Source organism: Genypterus blacodes, unplaced genomic scaffold (assembly GCF_046128005.1).
Source record: "Genypterus blacodes isolate CSIRO-AG114 ecotype Tasmania unplaced genomic scaffold, CSIRO-AGI_Gbla_v1 ptg000029l_1, whole genome shotgun sequence".
Lineage (NCBI taxonomy): Eukaryota > Metazoa > Chordata > Actinopteri > Ophidiiformes > Ophidiidae > Genypterus > Genypterus blacodes.
This window is the reverse complement of record NW_027466842.1, coordinates 7,793,137-7,808,492: the sequence shown is the minus strand read 5'-3', so window position 1 is coordinate 7,808,492 and position 15,356 is coordinate 7,793,137. Positions and strand designations below refer to the sequence as shown.

The 15,356-nt window shown below is 39.8% G+C and overlaps 3 non-coding genes and 1 pseudogene across 3 annotated transcripts; all 4 read left to right on the top strand.

Moving 5' to 3' along the window:
- Positions 1-13,223: 13,223 nt before the first annotated feature.
- LOC142994443 (5S ribosomal RNA) lies at positions 13,224-13,342 on the top strand. Its single transcript, XR_012961386.1, has one exon. It is a non-coding gene; the product is annotated as a 5S ribosomal RNA (ribosomal RNA).
- Positions 13,343-13,808: 466 nt separating this feature from the next.
- LOC142994425 (5S ribosomal RNA) lies at positions 13,809-13,927 on the top strand. Its single transcript, XR_012961368.1, has one exon. It is a non-coding gene; the product is annotated as a 5S ribosomal RNA (ribosomal RNA).
- A 244-nt stretch (positions 13,928-14,171) lies between these two features.
- Positions 14,172-14,290, top strand: LOC142994396 (5S ribosomal RNA; annotated as a pseudogene).
- A 457-nt stretch (positions 14,291-14,747) lies between these two features.
- Positions 14,748-14,866, top strand: LOC142994420 (5S ribosomal RNA). Its single transcript, XR_012961363.1, has one exon. It is a non-coding gene; the product is annotated as a 5S ribosomal RNA (ribosomal RNA).
- Positions 14,867-15,356: the final 490 nt, after the last annotated feature.

Genomic DNA, 15,356 nt, shown 5'->3' with positions numbered 1-15,356 from the left:
TTTGGGGCAAATTGGGGAATATTGAAAATTTTCTAAAAATGTTGACCCGCGGGTCATCGATTTTTGAAACTGGAGAAAACTTTAAAAGCCCATATCTGTGACAAGGAAGGAGATAGAGAGCTACAATTTCAGACGCAGCATCCAGGCAGAAATGCCATCAATGTGTGTAAATTTGGGGCAAATTGGGGAATATTGAACATTTTCTAGAAATGTTGACCCGCGGGTCATCGATTTTTGAAACTGGAGAAAACTTGAAAAGCCCATATCTGTGACAAGGAAGGAGATAGAGAGCTACAATTTCAGACGCAGCATCCAGGCAGAAATGCCATCAATGTGTGTAAATTTGGGGCAAATTGGGGAATATTGAAAATTTTCTAGAAATGTTGACCCGCGGGTCATCGATTTTTGAAACTGGAGAAAACTTGAAAAGCCCATATATGTGACAAGGAAGGAGATAGAGAGCTAAAATTTCAGACGCAGCATCCAGACAGAGATGCCATCAATGTGTGTAAATTTGGGACAAATTGGGGAATATTGAAAATTTTCTAAAAATGTTGACCCACGGGTCATCGATTCTTGAAACTAGAGAAAACTTGAAAAGCCCATATCTGTGACAAGGAAGGAGATAGAGAGCTAAAATTTCAGACGCAGCATCCAGGCAGAAATGCCATCAATGTGTGTAAATTTGGGGCAAATTGGGGAATATTGAAAATTTTCTAAAAATGTTGACCCGGGTCATCAATTTTTGAAACTGGAGAAAACTTGAAAAGCCCATATCTGTGACAAGGAAGGAGATAGAGAGCTACAATTTCAGACACAGCATCCAGACACAAATGCCATCAATTTGTGTAAATTTGGGACAAATTGGGGAATATTGAACATTTTGGAAAAAAGTTGACCCCCGGGTCATCGATTTTTGAAACTGGAGAAAACTTAAAAAGCCCATATCTGTGACAAGGAAGGAGATAGAGAGCTAAAATTTCAGACGCAGCATCCAGACAGAAATGCCATCAATTTGTGTAAATTTGAGACAAATTGGGGAATATTGAACATTTTCTAAAAATGTTGACCCGCGGGTCATCGATTCTTGAAACTAGAGAAAACTTGAAAAGCCCATATCTGTGACAAGGAAGGAGATAGAGAGCTAAAATTTCAGACGCAGCATCCAGGCAGAAATGCCATCAATGTGTGTAAATTTGGGGCAAATTGGGGAATATTGAAAATTTTCTAAAAATGTTGACCCGCGGGTCATCGATTCTTGTAACCAGAGAAAACTTAAAAGCCCATGTCTGTGACAAGGAAGGAGATAGAGAGCTACAATTTCAGACACAGCATCCAGACACAAATGCCATCAATTTGTGTAAATTTGGGACAAATTGGGGAATATTGAACATTTTGGAAAAAAGTTGACCCCCGGGCCATCGATTTTTGAAACTGGAGAAAACTTTAAAAGCCAATATCTGTGACAAGGAAGGAGATAGAGAGCTAAAATTTCAGACGCAGCATCCAGGCAGAAATGCCATCAATGTGTGTAAATTTGGGGCAAATTGGGGAATATTGAACATTTTCTAAAAATGTTGACCCGCGGGTCATCGATTCTTGAAACTAGAGAAAACTTGAAAAGCCCATATCTGTGACAAGGAAGGAGATAGAGAGCTAAAATTTCAGACGCAGCATCCATGCAGAAATGCCATCAATGTGTGTAAATTTGGGGCAAATTGGGGAATATTGAAAATTTTCTAAAAATGTTGACCCGCGGGTCATCGATTTTTGAAACTGGAGAAAACTTTAAAAGCCCATATCTGTGACAAGGAAGGAGATAGAGAGCTAAAATTCTAGACGCAGCATCCAGACAGAAATGCCATCAATTTGTGTAAATTTGGGACAAATTGGGGAATATTGAACATTTTGGAAAAAAGTTGACCCCCGGGTCATCGATTTTTGAGATTGGAGAAAACTTAAAAAGCCCATATCTGTGACAAGGAAGGAGATAGAAAGCTAAAATTTCAGACGCAGCATCCAGACAGAAATGCCATCAATTTGTGTAAATTTGGGGCAAATTGGGGAATATTGAAAATTTTCTAAAAATGTTGACCCGCGGGTCATCGATTCTTGTAACTAGTGAAAACTTGAAAAGCCCATATCTGTGACAAGGAAGGAGATAGAGAGCTACAATTTCAGACGCAGCATCCAGGCAGAAATGCCATCAATTTGTGTAAATTTGGGACGAATTGGGGAATATTGAAAATTTTCTAAAAATGTTGACCCGCGGGTCATCGATTCTTGTAACTAGAGAAAACTTGAAAAGCCCATGTCTGTGACAAGGAAGGAGATAAAGAGCTACAATTTCAGACACAGCATCCAGACACAAATGCCATCAATTTGTGTAAATTTGGGACAAATTGGGGAATATTGAACATTTTGGAAAAAAGTTGACCCCCGGGTCATCGATTTTTGAAACTGGAGAAAACTTGAAAAGCCCATATCTGTGACAAGGAAGGAGATAGAGAGCTAAAATTTCAGACGCAGCATCCAGGCAGAAATGCCATCAATGTGTGTAAATTTGGGACAAATTGGGGAATATTGAACATTTTCTAAAAATGTTGACCCGCGGGTCATCGATTCTTGAAACTAGAGAAAACTTGAAAAGCCCATATCTGTGACAAGGAAGGAGATAGAGAGCTAAAATTTCAGACGCAGCATCCAGGCAGAAATGCCATCAATGTGTGTAAATTTGGGGCAAATTGGGGAATATTGAAAATTTTCTAAAAATGTTGACCCGCTGGTCATCGATTTTTGAAACTGGAGAAAACTTTAAAAGCCCATATCTGTGAAAAGGAAGGAGATAGAGAGCTACAATTTCAGACGCAGCATCCAGGCAGAAATGCCATCAATGTGTGTAAATTTGGGGCAAATTGGGGAATATTGAAAATTTTCTAGAAATGTTGACCCGCGGGTCATCGATTTTTGAAACTGGAGAAAACTTGAAAAGCCCATATCTGTGACAAGGAAGGAGATAGAGAGCTAAAATTTCAGACGCAGCATCCAGACAGAGATGCCATCAATGTGTGTAAATTTGGGACAAATTGGGGAATATTGAAAATTTTCTAAAAATGTTGACCCACGGGTCATCGATTCTTGAAACTAGAGAAAACTTGAAAAGCCCATATCTGTGACAAGGAAGGAGATAGAGAGCTAAAATTTCAGACGCAGCATCCAGGCAGAAATGCCATCAATGTGTGTAAATTTGGGGCAAATTGGGGAATATTGAAAATTTTCTAAAAATGTTGACCCGGGTCATCAATTTTTGAAACTGGAGAAAACTTGAAAAGCCCATATCTGTGACAAGGAAGGAGATAGAGAGCTAAAATTTCAGACACAGCATCCAGACACAAATGCCATCAATTTGTGTAAATTTGGGACAAATTGGGGAATATTGAACATTTTCTAAAAATGTTGACCCGCGGGTCATCGATTTTTGAAACTGGAGAAAACTTGAAAAGCCCATATCTGTGACAAGGAAGGAGATAGAGAGCTAAAATTTCAGACACAGCATCCAGACACAAATGCCATCAATTTGTGTAAATTTGGGACAAATTGGGGAATATTGAAAATTTTCTAAAAATGTTGACCCGCGGGTCATCGATTCTTGTAACCAGAGAAAACTTAAAAGCCCATGTCTGTGACAAGGAAGGAGATAGAGAGCTACAATTTCAGACACAGCATCCAGACACAAATGCCATCAATTTGTGTAAATTTGGGACAAATTGGGGAATATTGAACATTTTGGAAAAAAGTTGACCCCCGGGTCATCGATTTTTGAAACTGGAGAAAACTTTAAAAGCCCATATCTGTGAAAAGGAAGGAGATAGAGAGCTACAATTTCAGACGCAGCATCCAGGCAGAAATGCCATCAATGTGTGTAAATTTGGGGCAAATTGGGGAATATTGAAAATTTTCTAGAAATTTTGACCCGCGGGTCATCGATTTTTGAAACTGGAGAAAACTTGAAAAGCCCATATCTGTGACAAGGAAGGAGATAGAGAGCTAAAATTTCAGACGCAGCATCCAGACAGAGATGCCATCAATGTGTGTAAATTTGGGACAAATTGGGGAATATTGAAAATTTTCTAAAAATGTTGACCCACGGGTCATCGATTCTTGAAACTAGAGAAAACTTGAAAAGCCCATATCTGTGACAAGGAAGGAGATAGAGAGCTAAAATTTCAGACGCAGCATCCAGGCAGAAATGCCATCAATGTGTGTAAATTTGGGGCAAATTGGGGAATATTGAAAATTTTCTAAAAATGTTGACCCGGGTCATCAATTTTTGAAACTGGAGAAAACTTGAAAAGCCCATATCTGTGACAAGGAAGGAGATAGAGAGCTAAAATTTCAGACACAGCATCCAGACACAAATGCCATCAATTTGTGTAAATTTGGGACAAATTGGGGAATATTGAACATTTTCTAAAAATGTTGACCCGCGGGTCATCGATTTTTGAAACTGGAGAAAACTTGAAAAGCCCATATCTGTGACAAGGAAGGAGATAGAGAGCTAAAATTTCAGACACAGCATCCAGACACAAATGCCATCAATTTGTGTAAATTTGGGACAAATTGGGGAATATTGAAAATTTTCTAAAAATGTTGACCCGCGGGTCATCGATTCTTGTAACCAGAGAAAACTTAAAAGCCCATGTCTGTGACAAGGAAGGAGATAGAGAGCTACAATTTCAGACACAGCATCCAGACACAAATGCCATCAATTTGTGTAAATTTGGGACAAATTGGGGAATATTGAACATTTTGGAAAAAAGTTGACCCCCGGGTCATCGATTTTTGAAACTGGAGAAAACTTTAAAAGCCAATATCTGTGACAAGGAAGGAGATAGAGAGCTAAAATTTCAAACGCAGCATCCAGGCAGAAATGCCATCAATGTGTGTAAATTTGGGGCAAATTGGGGAATATTGAAAATTTTCTAACAATGTTGACCCGGGTCATCAATTTTTGAAACTGGAGAAAACTTTAAAAGCCAATATCTGTGACAAGGAAGGAGATAGAGAGCTAAAATTTCAGACGCAGCATCCAGGCAGAAATGCCATCAATGTGTGTAAATTTGGGGCAAATTGGGGAATATTGAACATTTTCTAAAAATGTTGACCCGCGGGTCATCGATTCTTGAAACTAGAGAAAACTTGAAAAGCCCATATCTGTGACAAGGAAGGAGATAGAGAGCTAAAATTTCAGACGCAGCATCCAGGCAGAAATGCCATCAATGTGTGTAAATTTGGGGCAAATTGGGGAATATTGAAAATTTTCTAAAAATGTTGACCCGCGGGTCATCGATTTTTGAAACTGGAGAAAACTTTAAAAGCCCATATCTGTGACAAGGAAGGAGATAGAGAGCTAAAATTCTAGACGCAGCATCCAGACAGAAATGCCATCAATTTGTGTAAATTTGGGGCAAATTGGGGAATATTGAAAATTTTCTAAACATGTTGACCCGCGGGTCATCGATTCTTGTAACTAGAGAAAACTTGAAAAGCCCATGTCTGTGACAAGGAAGGAGATAGAGAGCTACAATTTCAGACACAGCATCCAGACACAAATGCCATCAATTTGTGTAAATTTGGGACAAATTGGGGAATATTGAACATTTTGGAAAAAAGTTGACCCCCGGGTCATCGATTTTTGAGATTGGAGAAAACTTAAAAAGCCCATATCTGTGACAAGGAAGGAGATAGAGAGCTAAAATTTCAGACGCAGCATCCAGACAGAAATGCCATCAATTTGTGTAAATTTGGGGCAAATTGGGGAATATTGAAAATTTTCTAAAAATGTTGACCCGCGGGTCATCGATTCTTGTAACTAGTGAAAACTTGAAAAGCCCATATCTGTGACAAGGAAGGAGATAGAGAGCTACAATTTCAGACGCAGCATCCAGGCAGAAATGCCATCAATGTGTGTAAATTTGGGACAAATTGGGGAATATTGAACATTTTCTAAAAATGTTGACCCGCGGGTCATCGATTCTTGTAACTAGAGAAAACTTGAAAAGCCCATGTCTGTGACAAGGAAGGAGATAGAGAGCTAAAATTTCAGACGCAGCATCCAGGCAGAAATGCCATCAATGTGTATAAATTTGGGGCAAATTGGGGAATATTGAAAATTTTCTAAAAATGTTGACCCGCGGGTCATCGATTCTTGTAACTAGTGAAAACTTGAAAAGCCCATATCTGTGACAAGGAAGGAGATAGAGAGCTACAATTTCAGACGCAGCATCCAGGCAGAAATGCCATCAATTTGTGTAAATTTGGGACAAATTGGGGAATATTGAACATATTGGAAAAAAGTTGTCCCCCGGGTCATCGATTTTTGAAACTGGAGAAAACTTAAAAAGCCCATATCTGTGACAAGGAAGGAGATAGAGAGTTAAAATTTTAGACGCAGCATCCAGACAGAAATGCCATCAATTTGTGTAAATTTGGGACAAATTGGGGAATATTGAACATATTGGAAAAAAGTTGTCCCCCGGGTCATCGATTTTTGAAACTGGAGAAAACTTAAAAAGCCCATATCTGTGACAAGGAAGGAGATAGAGAGTTAAAATTTTAGACGCAGCATCCAGACAGAAATGCCATCAATTTGTGTAAATTTGAGACAAATTGGGGAATATTGAACATTTTCTAAAAATGTTGACCTGCGGGTCATCGATTCTTGAAACTAGAGAAAACTTGAAAAGCCCATATCTGTGACAAGGAAGGAGATAGAGAGGTAAAATTTCAGACGCAGCATCCAGGCAGAAATGCCATCAATGTGTGTAAATTTGGGGCAAATTGGGGAATATTGAAAATTTTCTAAACATGTTGACCCGCGGGTCATCGATTCTTGTAACTAGAGAAAACTTGAAAAGCCCATGTCTGTGACAAGGAAGGAGATAGAGAGCTACAATTTCAGACACAGCATCCAGACACAAATGCCATCAATTTGTGTTAATTTGGTACAAATTGGGGAATATTGAACATTTTGGAAAAAAGTTGACCCCCGGGTCATCGATTTTTGAAACTGGAGAAAACTTAAAAAGCCCATATCTGTGACAAGGAAGGAGATAGAGAGCTAAAATTTCAGACGCAGCATCCAGACAGAAATGCCATCAATTTGTGTAAATTTGAGACAAATTGGGGAATATTGAACATTTTCTAAAAATGTTGACCCGTGGGTCATCGATTCTTGTAACTAGAGAAAACTTGAAAAGCCCATGTCTGTGACAAGGAAGGAGATAGAGAGCTACAATTTCAGACACAGCATCCAGACACAAATGCCATCAATTTGTGTAAATTTGGGACAAATTGGGGAATATTGAACATTTTGGAAAAAAGTTGACCCCCGGGTCATCGATTTTTGAGACTGGAGAAAACTTAAAAAGCCCATATCTGTGACAAGGAAGGAGATAGAGAGCTAAAATTTCAGACGCAGCATCCAGACAGAAATGCCATCAATTTGTGTAAATTTGAGACAAATTGGGGAATATTGAACATTTTCTAAAAATGTTGACCCGCGGGTCATCGATTCTTGAAACTAGAGAAAACTTGAAAAGCCCATATCTGTGACAAGGAAGGAGATAGAGAGCTAAAATTTCAGACGCAGCATCCAGGCAGAAATGCCATCAACGTGTATAAATTTGGGGCAAATTGGGGAATATTGAAAATTTTCTAAAAATATTGACCCGCGGGTCATCGATTCTTGTAACTAGTGAAAACTTGAAAAGCCCATATCTGTGACAAGGAAGGAGATAGAGAGCTACAATTTCAGACGCAGCATCCAGGCATAAATGCCATCAATTTGTGTAAATTTGGGACAAATTGGGGAATATTGAAAATTTTCTAAAAATGTTGACCCGCGGGTCATCGATTCTTGTAACTAGAGAAAACTTGAAAAGCCCATGTCTGTGACAAGGAAGGAGATAAAGAGCTACAATTTCAGACACAGCATCCAGACACAAATGCCATCAATTTGTGTAAATTTGGGACAAATTGGGGAATATTGAAAATTTTCTAAAAATGTTGACCCCCGGGTCATCGATTTTTGAAACTGGAGAAAACTTAAAAAGCCCATATCTGTGACAAGGAAGGAGATAGAGAGTTAAAATTTCAGACGCAGCATCCAGACAGAAATGCCATCAATTTGTGTAAATTTGAGACAAATTGGGGAATATTGAAAATTTTCTAAAAATTTTGACCCGCGGGTCATCGATTCTTGTAACTAGAGAAAACTTGAAAAGCCCATGTCTGTGACAAGGAAGGAGATAGAGAGCTACAATTTCAGACACAGCATCCAGACACAAATGCCATCAATTTGTGTATATTTGGGACAAATTGGGGAATATTGAACATTTTGGAAAAAAGTTGACCCCCGGGTCATCGATTTTTGAAACTGGAGAAAACTTAAAAAGCCCATATCTGTGACAAGGAAGGAGATAGAGAGCTAAAATTTCAGACGCAGCATCCAGACAGAAATGCCATCAATTTGTGTAAATTTGAGACAAATTCGGGAATATTGAACATTTTCTAAAAATGTTGACCCGCGGGTCATCGATTCTTGTAACTAGAGAAAACTTGAAAAGCCCATATCTGTGACAAGGAAGGAGATAGAGAGCTAAAATTTCAGACGCAGCATCCAGGCAGAAATGCCATCAATGTGTGTAAATTTGGGGCAAATTGGGGAATATTGAAAATTTTTTAAAAATGTTGACCCGGGTCATCAATTTTTGAAACTGGAGAAAACTTTAAAAGCCAATATCTGTGACAAGGAAGGAGATAGAGAGCTAAAATTTCAGACACAGCATCCAGGCAGAAATGCCATCAATGTGTGTAAATTTGGGGCAAATTGGGGAATATTGAAAATTTTCTAAAAATGTTGACCCGCGGGTCATCGATTTTTGAAACTGGAGAAAACTTTAAAAGCCCATATCTGTGACAAGGAAGGAGATAGAGAGCTACAATTTCAGACGCAGCATCCAGGCAGAAATGCCATCAATGTGTGTAAATTTGGGGCAAATTGGGGAATATTGAACATTTTGGAAAAATGTTGACCCCTGGGTCATCGATTTTTGAAACTGGAGAAGACTTTAAAAGCCCATATCTGTGACAAGGAAGGAGATAGAGAGCTACAATTTCAGACGCAGCATCCAGGCAGAGATGCCATCAATGTGTGTAAATTTGGGGCAAATTGGGGAATATTTAAAATTTTGGAAAAAAGTTGACCCCCGGGTCATCGATTTTTGAAACTGGAGAAAACTTTAAAAGCCCATATCTGTGACAAGGAAGGAGATAGAGAGCTACAATTTCAGACGCAGCATCCAGACAGAAATGCCATCAATTTGTGTAAATTTGAGACAAATTGGGGAATATTGAACATTTTCTAAAAATGTTGACCCGCGGGTCATCGATTCTTGAAACTAGAGAAAACTTGAAAAGCCCATATCTGTGACAAGGAAGGAGATAGAGAGCTAAAATTTCAGACGCAGCATCCAGGCAGAAATGCCATCAATGTGTGTAAATTTGGGGCAAATTGGGGAATATTGAAAATTTTCTAAAAATGTTGACCCGGGTCATCAATTTTTGAAACTGGAGAAAACTTGAAAAGCCAATATCTATGACAAGGAAGGAGATAGAGAGCTAAAATTTCAGACACAGCATCCAGGCAGAAATGCCATCAATGTGTGTAAATTTGGGGCAAATTGGGGAATATTGAAAATTTTCTAAAAATGTTGACCCGCGGGTCATCGATTCTTGTAACTAGAGAAAACTTGAAAAGCCCATGTCTGTGACAAGGAAGGAGATAGAGAGCTACAATTTCAGACACAGCATCCAGACACAAATGCCATCAATTTGTGTTAATTTGGTACAAATTGGGGAATATTGAACATTTTGGAAAAAAGTTGACCCCCGGGTCATCGATTTTTGAAACTGGAGAAAACTTAAAAAGCCCATATCTGTGACAAGGAAGGAGATAGAGAGCTAAAATTTCAGACGCAGCATCCAGGCAGAAATGCCATCAATGTGTGTAAATTTGGGGCAAATTGGGGAATATTGAAAATTTTCTAAAAATGTTGACCTGCGGCTCATCGATTTTTGAAACTGGAGAAAACTTTAAAAGCCCATATCTGTGACAAGGAAGGAGAAAGAGAGCTACAATTTCAGACGCAGCATCCAGGCAGAAATGCCATCAATGTTTGTAAATTTGGGGCAAATTGGGGAATATTGAACATTTTCTAAAAATGTTGACCCGCGGGTCATCGATTTTTGAAACTGGAGAAAACTTGAAAAGCCCATATCTGTGACAAGGAAGGAGATAGAGAGCTAAAATTTCAGACACAGCATCCAGACACAAATGCCATCAATGTGTGTAAATTTGGGGCAAATTGGGGAATATTGAAAATTTTGGAAAAATGTTGACCCCTGGGTCATCGATTTTTGAAACTGGAGAAAACTTTAAAAGCCCATATCTGTGACAAGGAAGGAGATAGAGAGCTACAATTTCAGACGCAGCATCCAGGCAGAGATGCCATCAATGTGTGTAAATTTGGGGCAAATTGGGGAATATTGAAAATTTTGGAAAAAAGTTGACCCCCGGGTCATCGATTTTTGAAACTGGAGAAAACTTTAAAAGCCCATATCTTTGACAAGGAAGGAGATAGAGAGCTAAAATTTCAGACGCAGCATCCAGACAGAAATGCCATCAATTTGTGTAAATTTTGGGCAAATTGGGGAATATGGAAAATTTTCTCAAAATGTTGACCCGGGTCATCGATTTTTGAACCTGGAGAAAACTTAAAAAGCCCATATCTGTGACAAGGAAGGAGATAGAGAGCTAACATTTCAGACGCAGCATCCAGACAGAAATGCCATCGATTTGTGTGAATTTGGGACAAATTGGGGAATATTGAAAATTTTGGAAAAAGTTGACCCCCGGGTCATCGATTTTTGAAACTGGAGAAAACTTAAAAAGCCCATATCTGTGAGAAGGAAGGAGATAGAGAGCTACAATTTCAGACGCAGCATCCAGACAGAAATGCCATCAATTTGTGTAAATTTTAGACAAATTGGGGAATATTGAACATTTTCTAAAAATGTTGACCCGCGGGTCATCGATTCTTGAAACTAGAGAAAACTTGAAAAGCCCATATCTGTGACAAGGAAGGAGATAGAGAGCTAAAATTTCAGACGCAGCATCCAGACAGAAATGCCATCAATGTGTGTAAATTTGGGACTTATTGGGGAATATTTAAAATTTTCTAAAAATGTTGACCCGCGGGTCATCGATTTTTGAAACTGGAGAAAACTTAAAAAGCCCATATCTGTGAGAAGGAAGGAGATAGAGAGCTACAATTTCAGACGCAGCATCCAGACAGAAATGCCATCAATTTGTGTAAATTTTAGACAAATTGGGGAATATTGAACATTTTCTAAAAATGTTGACCCGCGGGTCATCGATTCTTGAAACTAGAGAAAACTTGAAAAGCCCATATCTGTGACAAGGAAGGAGATAGAGAGCTAAAATTTCAGACGCAGCATCCAGACAGAAATGCCATCAATGTGTGTAAATTTGGGACTTATTGGGGAATATTTAAAATTTTCTAAAAATGTTGACCCGCGGGTCATCGATTTTTGAAACTGGAGAAAACTTGAAAAGCCCATATCTGTGACAAGGAAGGAGATAGAGAGCTAAAATTTCAGACACAGCATCCAGACACAAATGCCATCAATGTGTGTAAATTTGGCGCAAATTGGGGAATATTGAAAATTTTGGAAAAATGTTGACCCCTGGGTCATCGATTTTTGAAACTGGAGAAGACTTTAAAAGCCCATATCTGTGACAAGGAAGGAGATAGAGAGCTACAATTTCAGACGCAGCATCCAGGCAGAGATGCCATCAATGTGTGTAAATTTGGGGCAAATTGGGGAATATTGAAAATTTTGGAAAAAAGTTGACCCCCGGGTCATCGATTTTTGAAACTGGAGAAAACTTTAAAAGCCCATATCTGTGACAAGGAAGGAGATAGAGAGCTAAAATTTCAGACGCAGCATCCAGACAGAAATGCCATCAATTTGTGTAAATTTTGGGCAAATTGGGGAATATGGAAAATTTTCTCAAAATGTTGACCCGGGTCATCGATTTTTGAACCTGGAGAAAACTTAAAAAGCCCATATCTGTGACAAGGAAGGAGATAGAGAGCTAACATTTCAGACGCAGCATCCAGACAGAAATGCCATCGATTTGTGTGAATTTGGGACAAATTGGGGAATATTGAAAATTTTGGAAAAAAGTTGACCCCCGGGTCATCGATTTTTGAAACTGGAGAAAACTTAAAAAGCCCATATCTGTGAGAAGGAAGGAGATACAGAGCTACAATTTCAGACGCAGCACCAGACAGAAATGCCATCAATTTGTGTAAATTTTAGACAAATTGGGGAATATTGAACATTTTCTAAAAATGTTGACCTGCGGGTCATTGATTTTTGAAACTGGAGAAAACTTTAAAAGCCCATATCTGTGACAAGGAAGGAGATAGAGAGCTAAAATTTCAGACGCAGCATCCAGGCAGAAATGCCATCAATGTGTGTAAATTTGGGGCACATTGGGGAATATTGAAAATTTTCTAAAAATGTTGACCCGGGTCATCGATTTTTGAAACTGGAGAACACTTGAAAAGCCCATATCTGTGACAAGGAAGGAGATAGAGAGCTAAAATTTCAGACGCAGCATCCAGACAGAAATGCCATCAATGTGTGTAAATTTGGGACTTATTGGGGAATATTGAAAATTTTCTAAAAATGTTGACCCGCGGGTCATTGATTTTTGAAACTGGAGAAAACTTTAAAAGCCCATATCTGTGACAAGGAAGGAGATAGAGAGCTAAAATTTCAGACGCAGCATCCAGACAGAAATGCCATCAATTTGTGTAAATTTGGGGCAAATTGGGGAATATTGAAAATTTTCTAAAAATGTTGACCCGCGGGTCATCGATTTTTGAAACTGGAGAAAACTTTAAAAGCCCATATCTGTGACAAGGAAGGAGATAGAGGCTTCTGTGTTCTTCTGATGAAGGCATCATGTAAATTGTGATATACATGAACTTGAGTGTAGTCATGTGTACACGGTGACTTGAACTGGGTCTGTCTCACCTATAAAGAGCCTCTGTGTGGCTGCTCTCCTATTTTACGGCCATACCACTCTGAACACGCCCGATCTCGTCTGATCTCGGAAGCTAAGCAGCGTCAGGCCAGGTTAGTACTTGGATGGGAGGCCGCATGGGAATACCCGGTGCCGTAAGCATTTTGGCCCTCTGAGCAGCAGGCCTCACCTGGTCCTCCTCCCTCATGTTTCACTCACTCTGTGAACACGCAAGTTCCCTTGGAGGAATAAAGTTGTATCTTATCTTATCTTATATGAAAGCATACATTCAGAAAATGAGTATTGCACATGGGCATAATATGAGAAGATTGAATGCACATGAGAAGTGAAGTACACCAGCCACTGTGTGACGATGATGATGATGATGATGATGATGATGATGATGATGATGAAAGTGAGCGTCAGAGATGTTAGTGGTCCCTCTGTATGTTCCATGTGATGATTATCAGTTTCATTAGGTAAGACTTCATTATCCAGAAATGTGTGTTTCTGATGAAGGCATCATGTAAATTGTGATATACATGAACTTGAGTGTAGTCATGTGTACACGGTGACTTGAACTGGGTCTGTCTCACCTATAAAGAGCCTCTGTGTGGCTGCTCTCCTCGTTTACGGCCATACCACTCTGAACACGCCCGATCTCGTCTGATCTCGGAAGCTAATCAGCGTCGGGCCAGGTTAGTACTTGGATGGGAGACCGCCTGGGAATACCCGGTACCGTAAGCATTTTGGCCTTCTGAGCAGCAGGCCTCACCTGGTCCTCCTCCCTCATGTTTCACTCCCTCTGTCAACACGCAATTTCCCTCGGGAGAATAAAGTTGTGTCTTATCTTATTTGAAATGTTAGTGTTCTTCTGATGAAGGCATCATGTAAATTGTGATATACATGAACTTGAGTGTAGTCATGTGTACACGGTGACTTGAACTGGGTCTGTCTCACCTATAAAGAGCCTCTGTGTGGCTGCTCTCCTCGGTACGGCCATACCACTCTGAACATGCCCGATCTCGTCTGATCTCGGAAGCTAAGCAGAGTCTGGCCAGGTTAGTACTTGCATGGGAGACCGCCTGGGAAAACCCGGTGCCGTAAGCATTTTGGCCCTCTGAGCAGCAGGCCTCACCTGGTCCTCCTCCCTCATGTTTCACTCCCTCTGTAAACACGCAATTTCCCTCGGGAGAATAAAGTTGTATCTTATCTTATCTTATATGAAAGCATACATTCAGAAAATGAGTATTGCACATGGTCATAATATGAGAAGATTGAATGCACATCAGAAGTGAAGTACACGAGCCACTGTGTGACGATGATGATGATGACGATGATGATGATGATGAAAGTGAGCGTCAGAGATGTTAGTGGTCCCTCTTTATGTTCTATATGATGATTATCAGTTTCATTAGGTAAGACTTCATTATCCAGAAATGTGTGTTTCTGATGAAGGCATCATGTAAATTGTGATATACATGATCTTGAGTGTAGTCATGTGTACACGGTGACTTGAACTGGGTCTGTCTCACCTATGAAGAGCCTCTGTGTGGCTGCTCTCCTCGTTTACGGCCATACCACTCTGAACACGCCCGATCTCGTCTGATCTCAGAAGCTAAGCAGCGTCGGGCCAGGTTAGTACTTGGATGGGAGACCGCCTGGGAATACCCGGTGCCGTAAGCATTTTGGCCCTCTGAGCAGCAGGCCTCACCTGGTCTTCCTCCCTCATGTTTCACTCCCTCTGTCAACACGCAATTTCCCTCGGGAGAATAAAGTTGTATCTTATCTTATCTTATATGAAAGCATACATTCAGAAAATGAGTATTGCACATGGGCATAATATGAGAAGATTGAATGCACATGAGAAGTGAAGTACACGAGCCACTGTGTGACGATGATGATGATGAAAGTGAGCGTCAGAGATGTAAGTGGTCCCTCTGTATGTTCTATGTGATGATTATCAGTTTCATTAGGTAAGACTTCATTATCCAGAAATGTGTGTTTCTGATGAAGGCATCATGTAAATTGTGATATTGTGGTGATTATACATAATTCCCCCTCGGACTATGGTGTGGGTAGGTGTGTTCCCCACGGTGGTTAAAAGGGCGAGGACTTCCGGTCCGTAGGTGTTGTTGTTCTGCTGTATTGATTGTACGAGACGAGTGAATCCGCA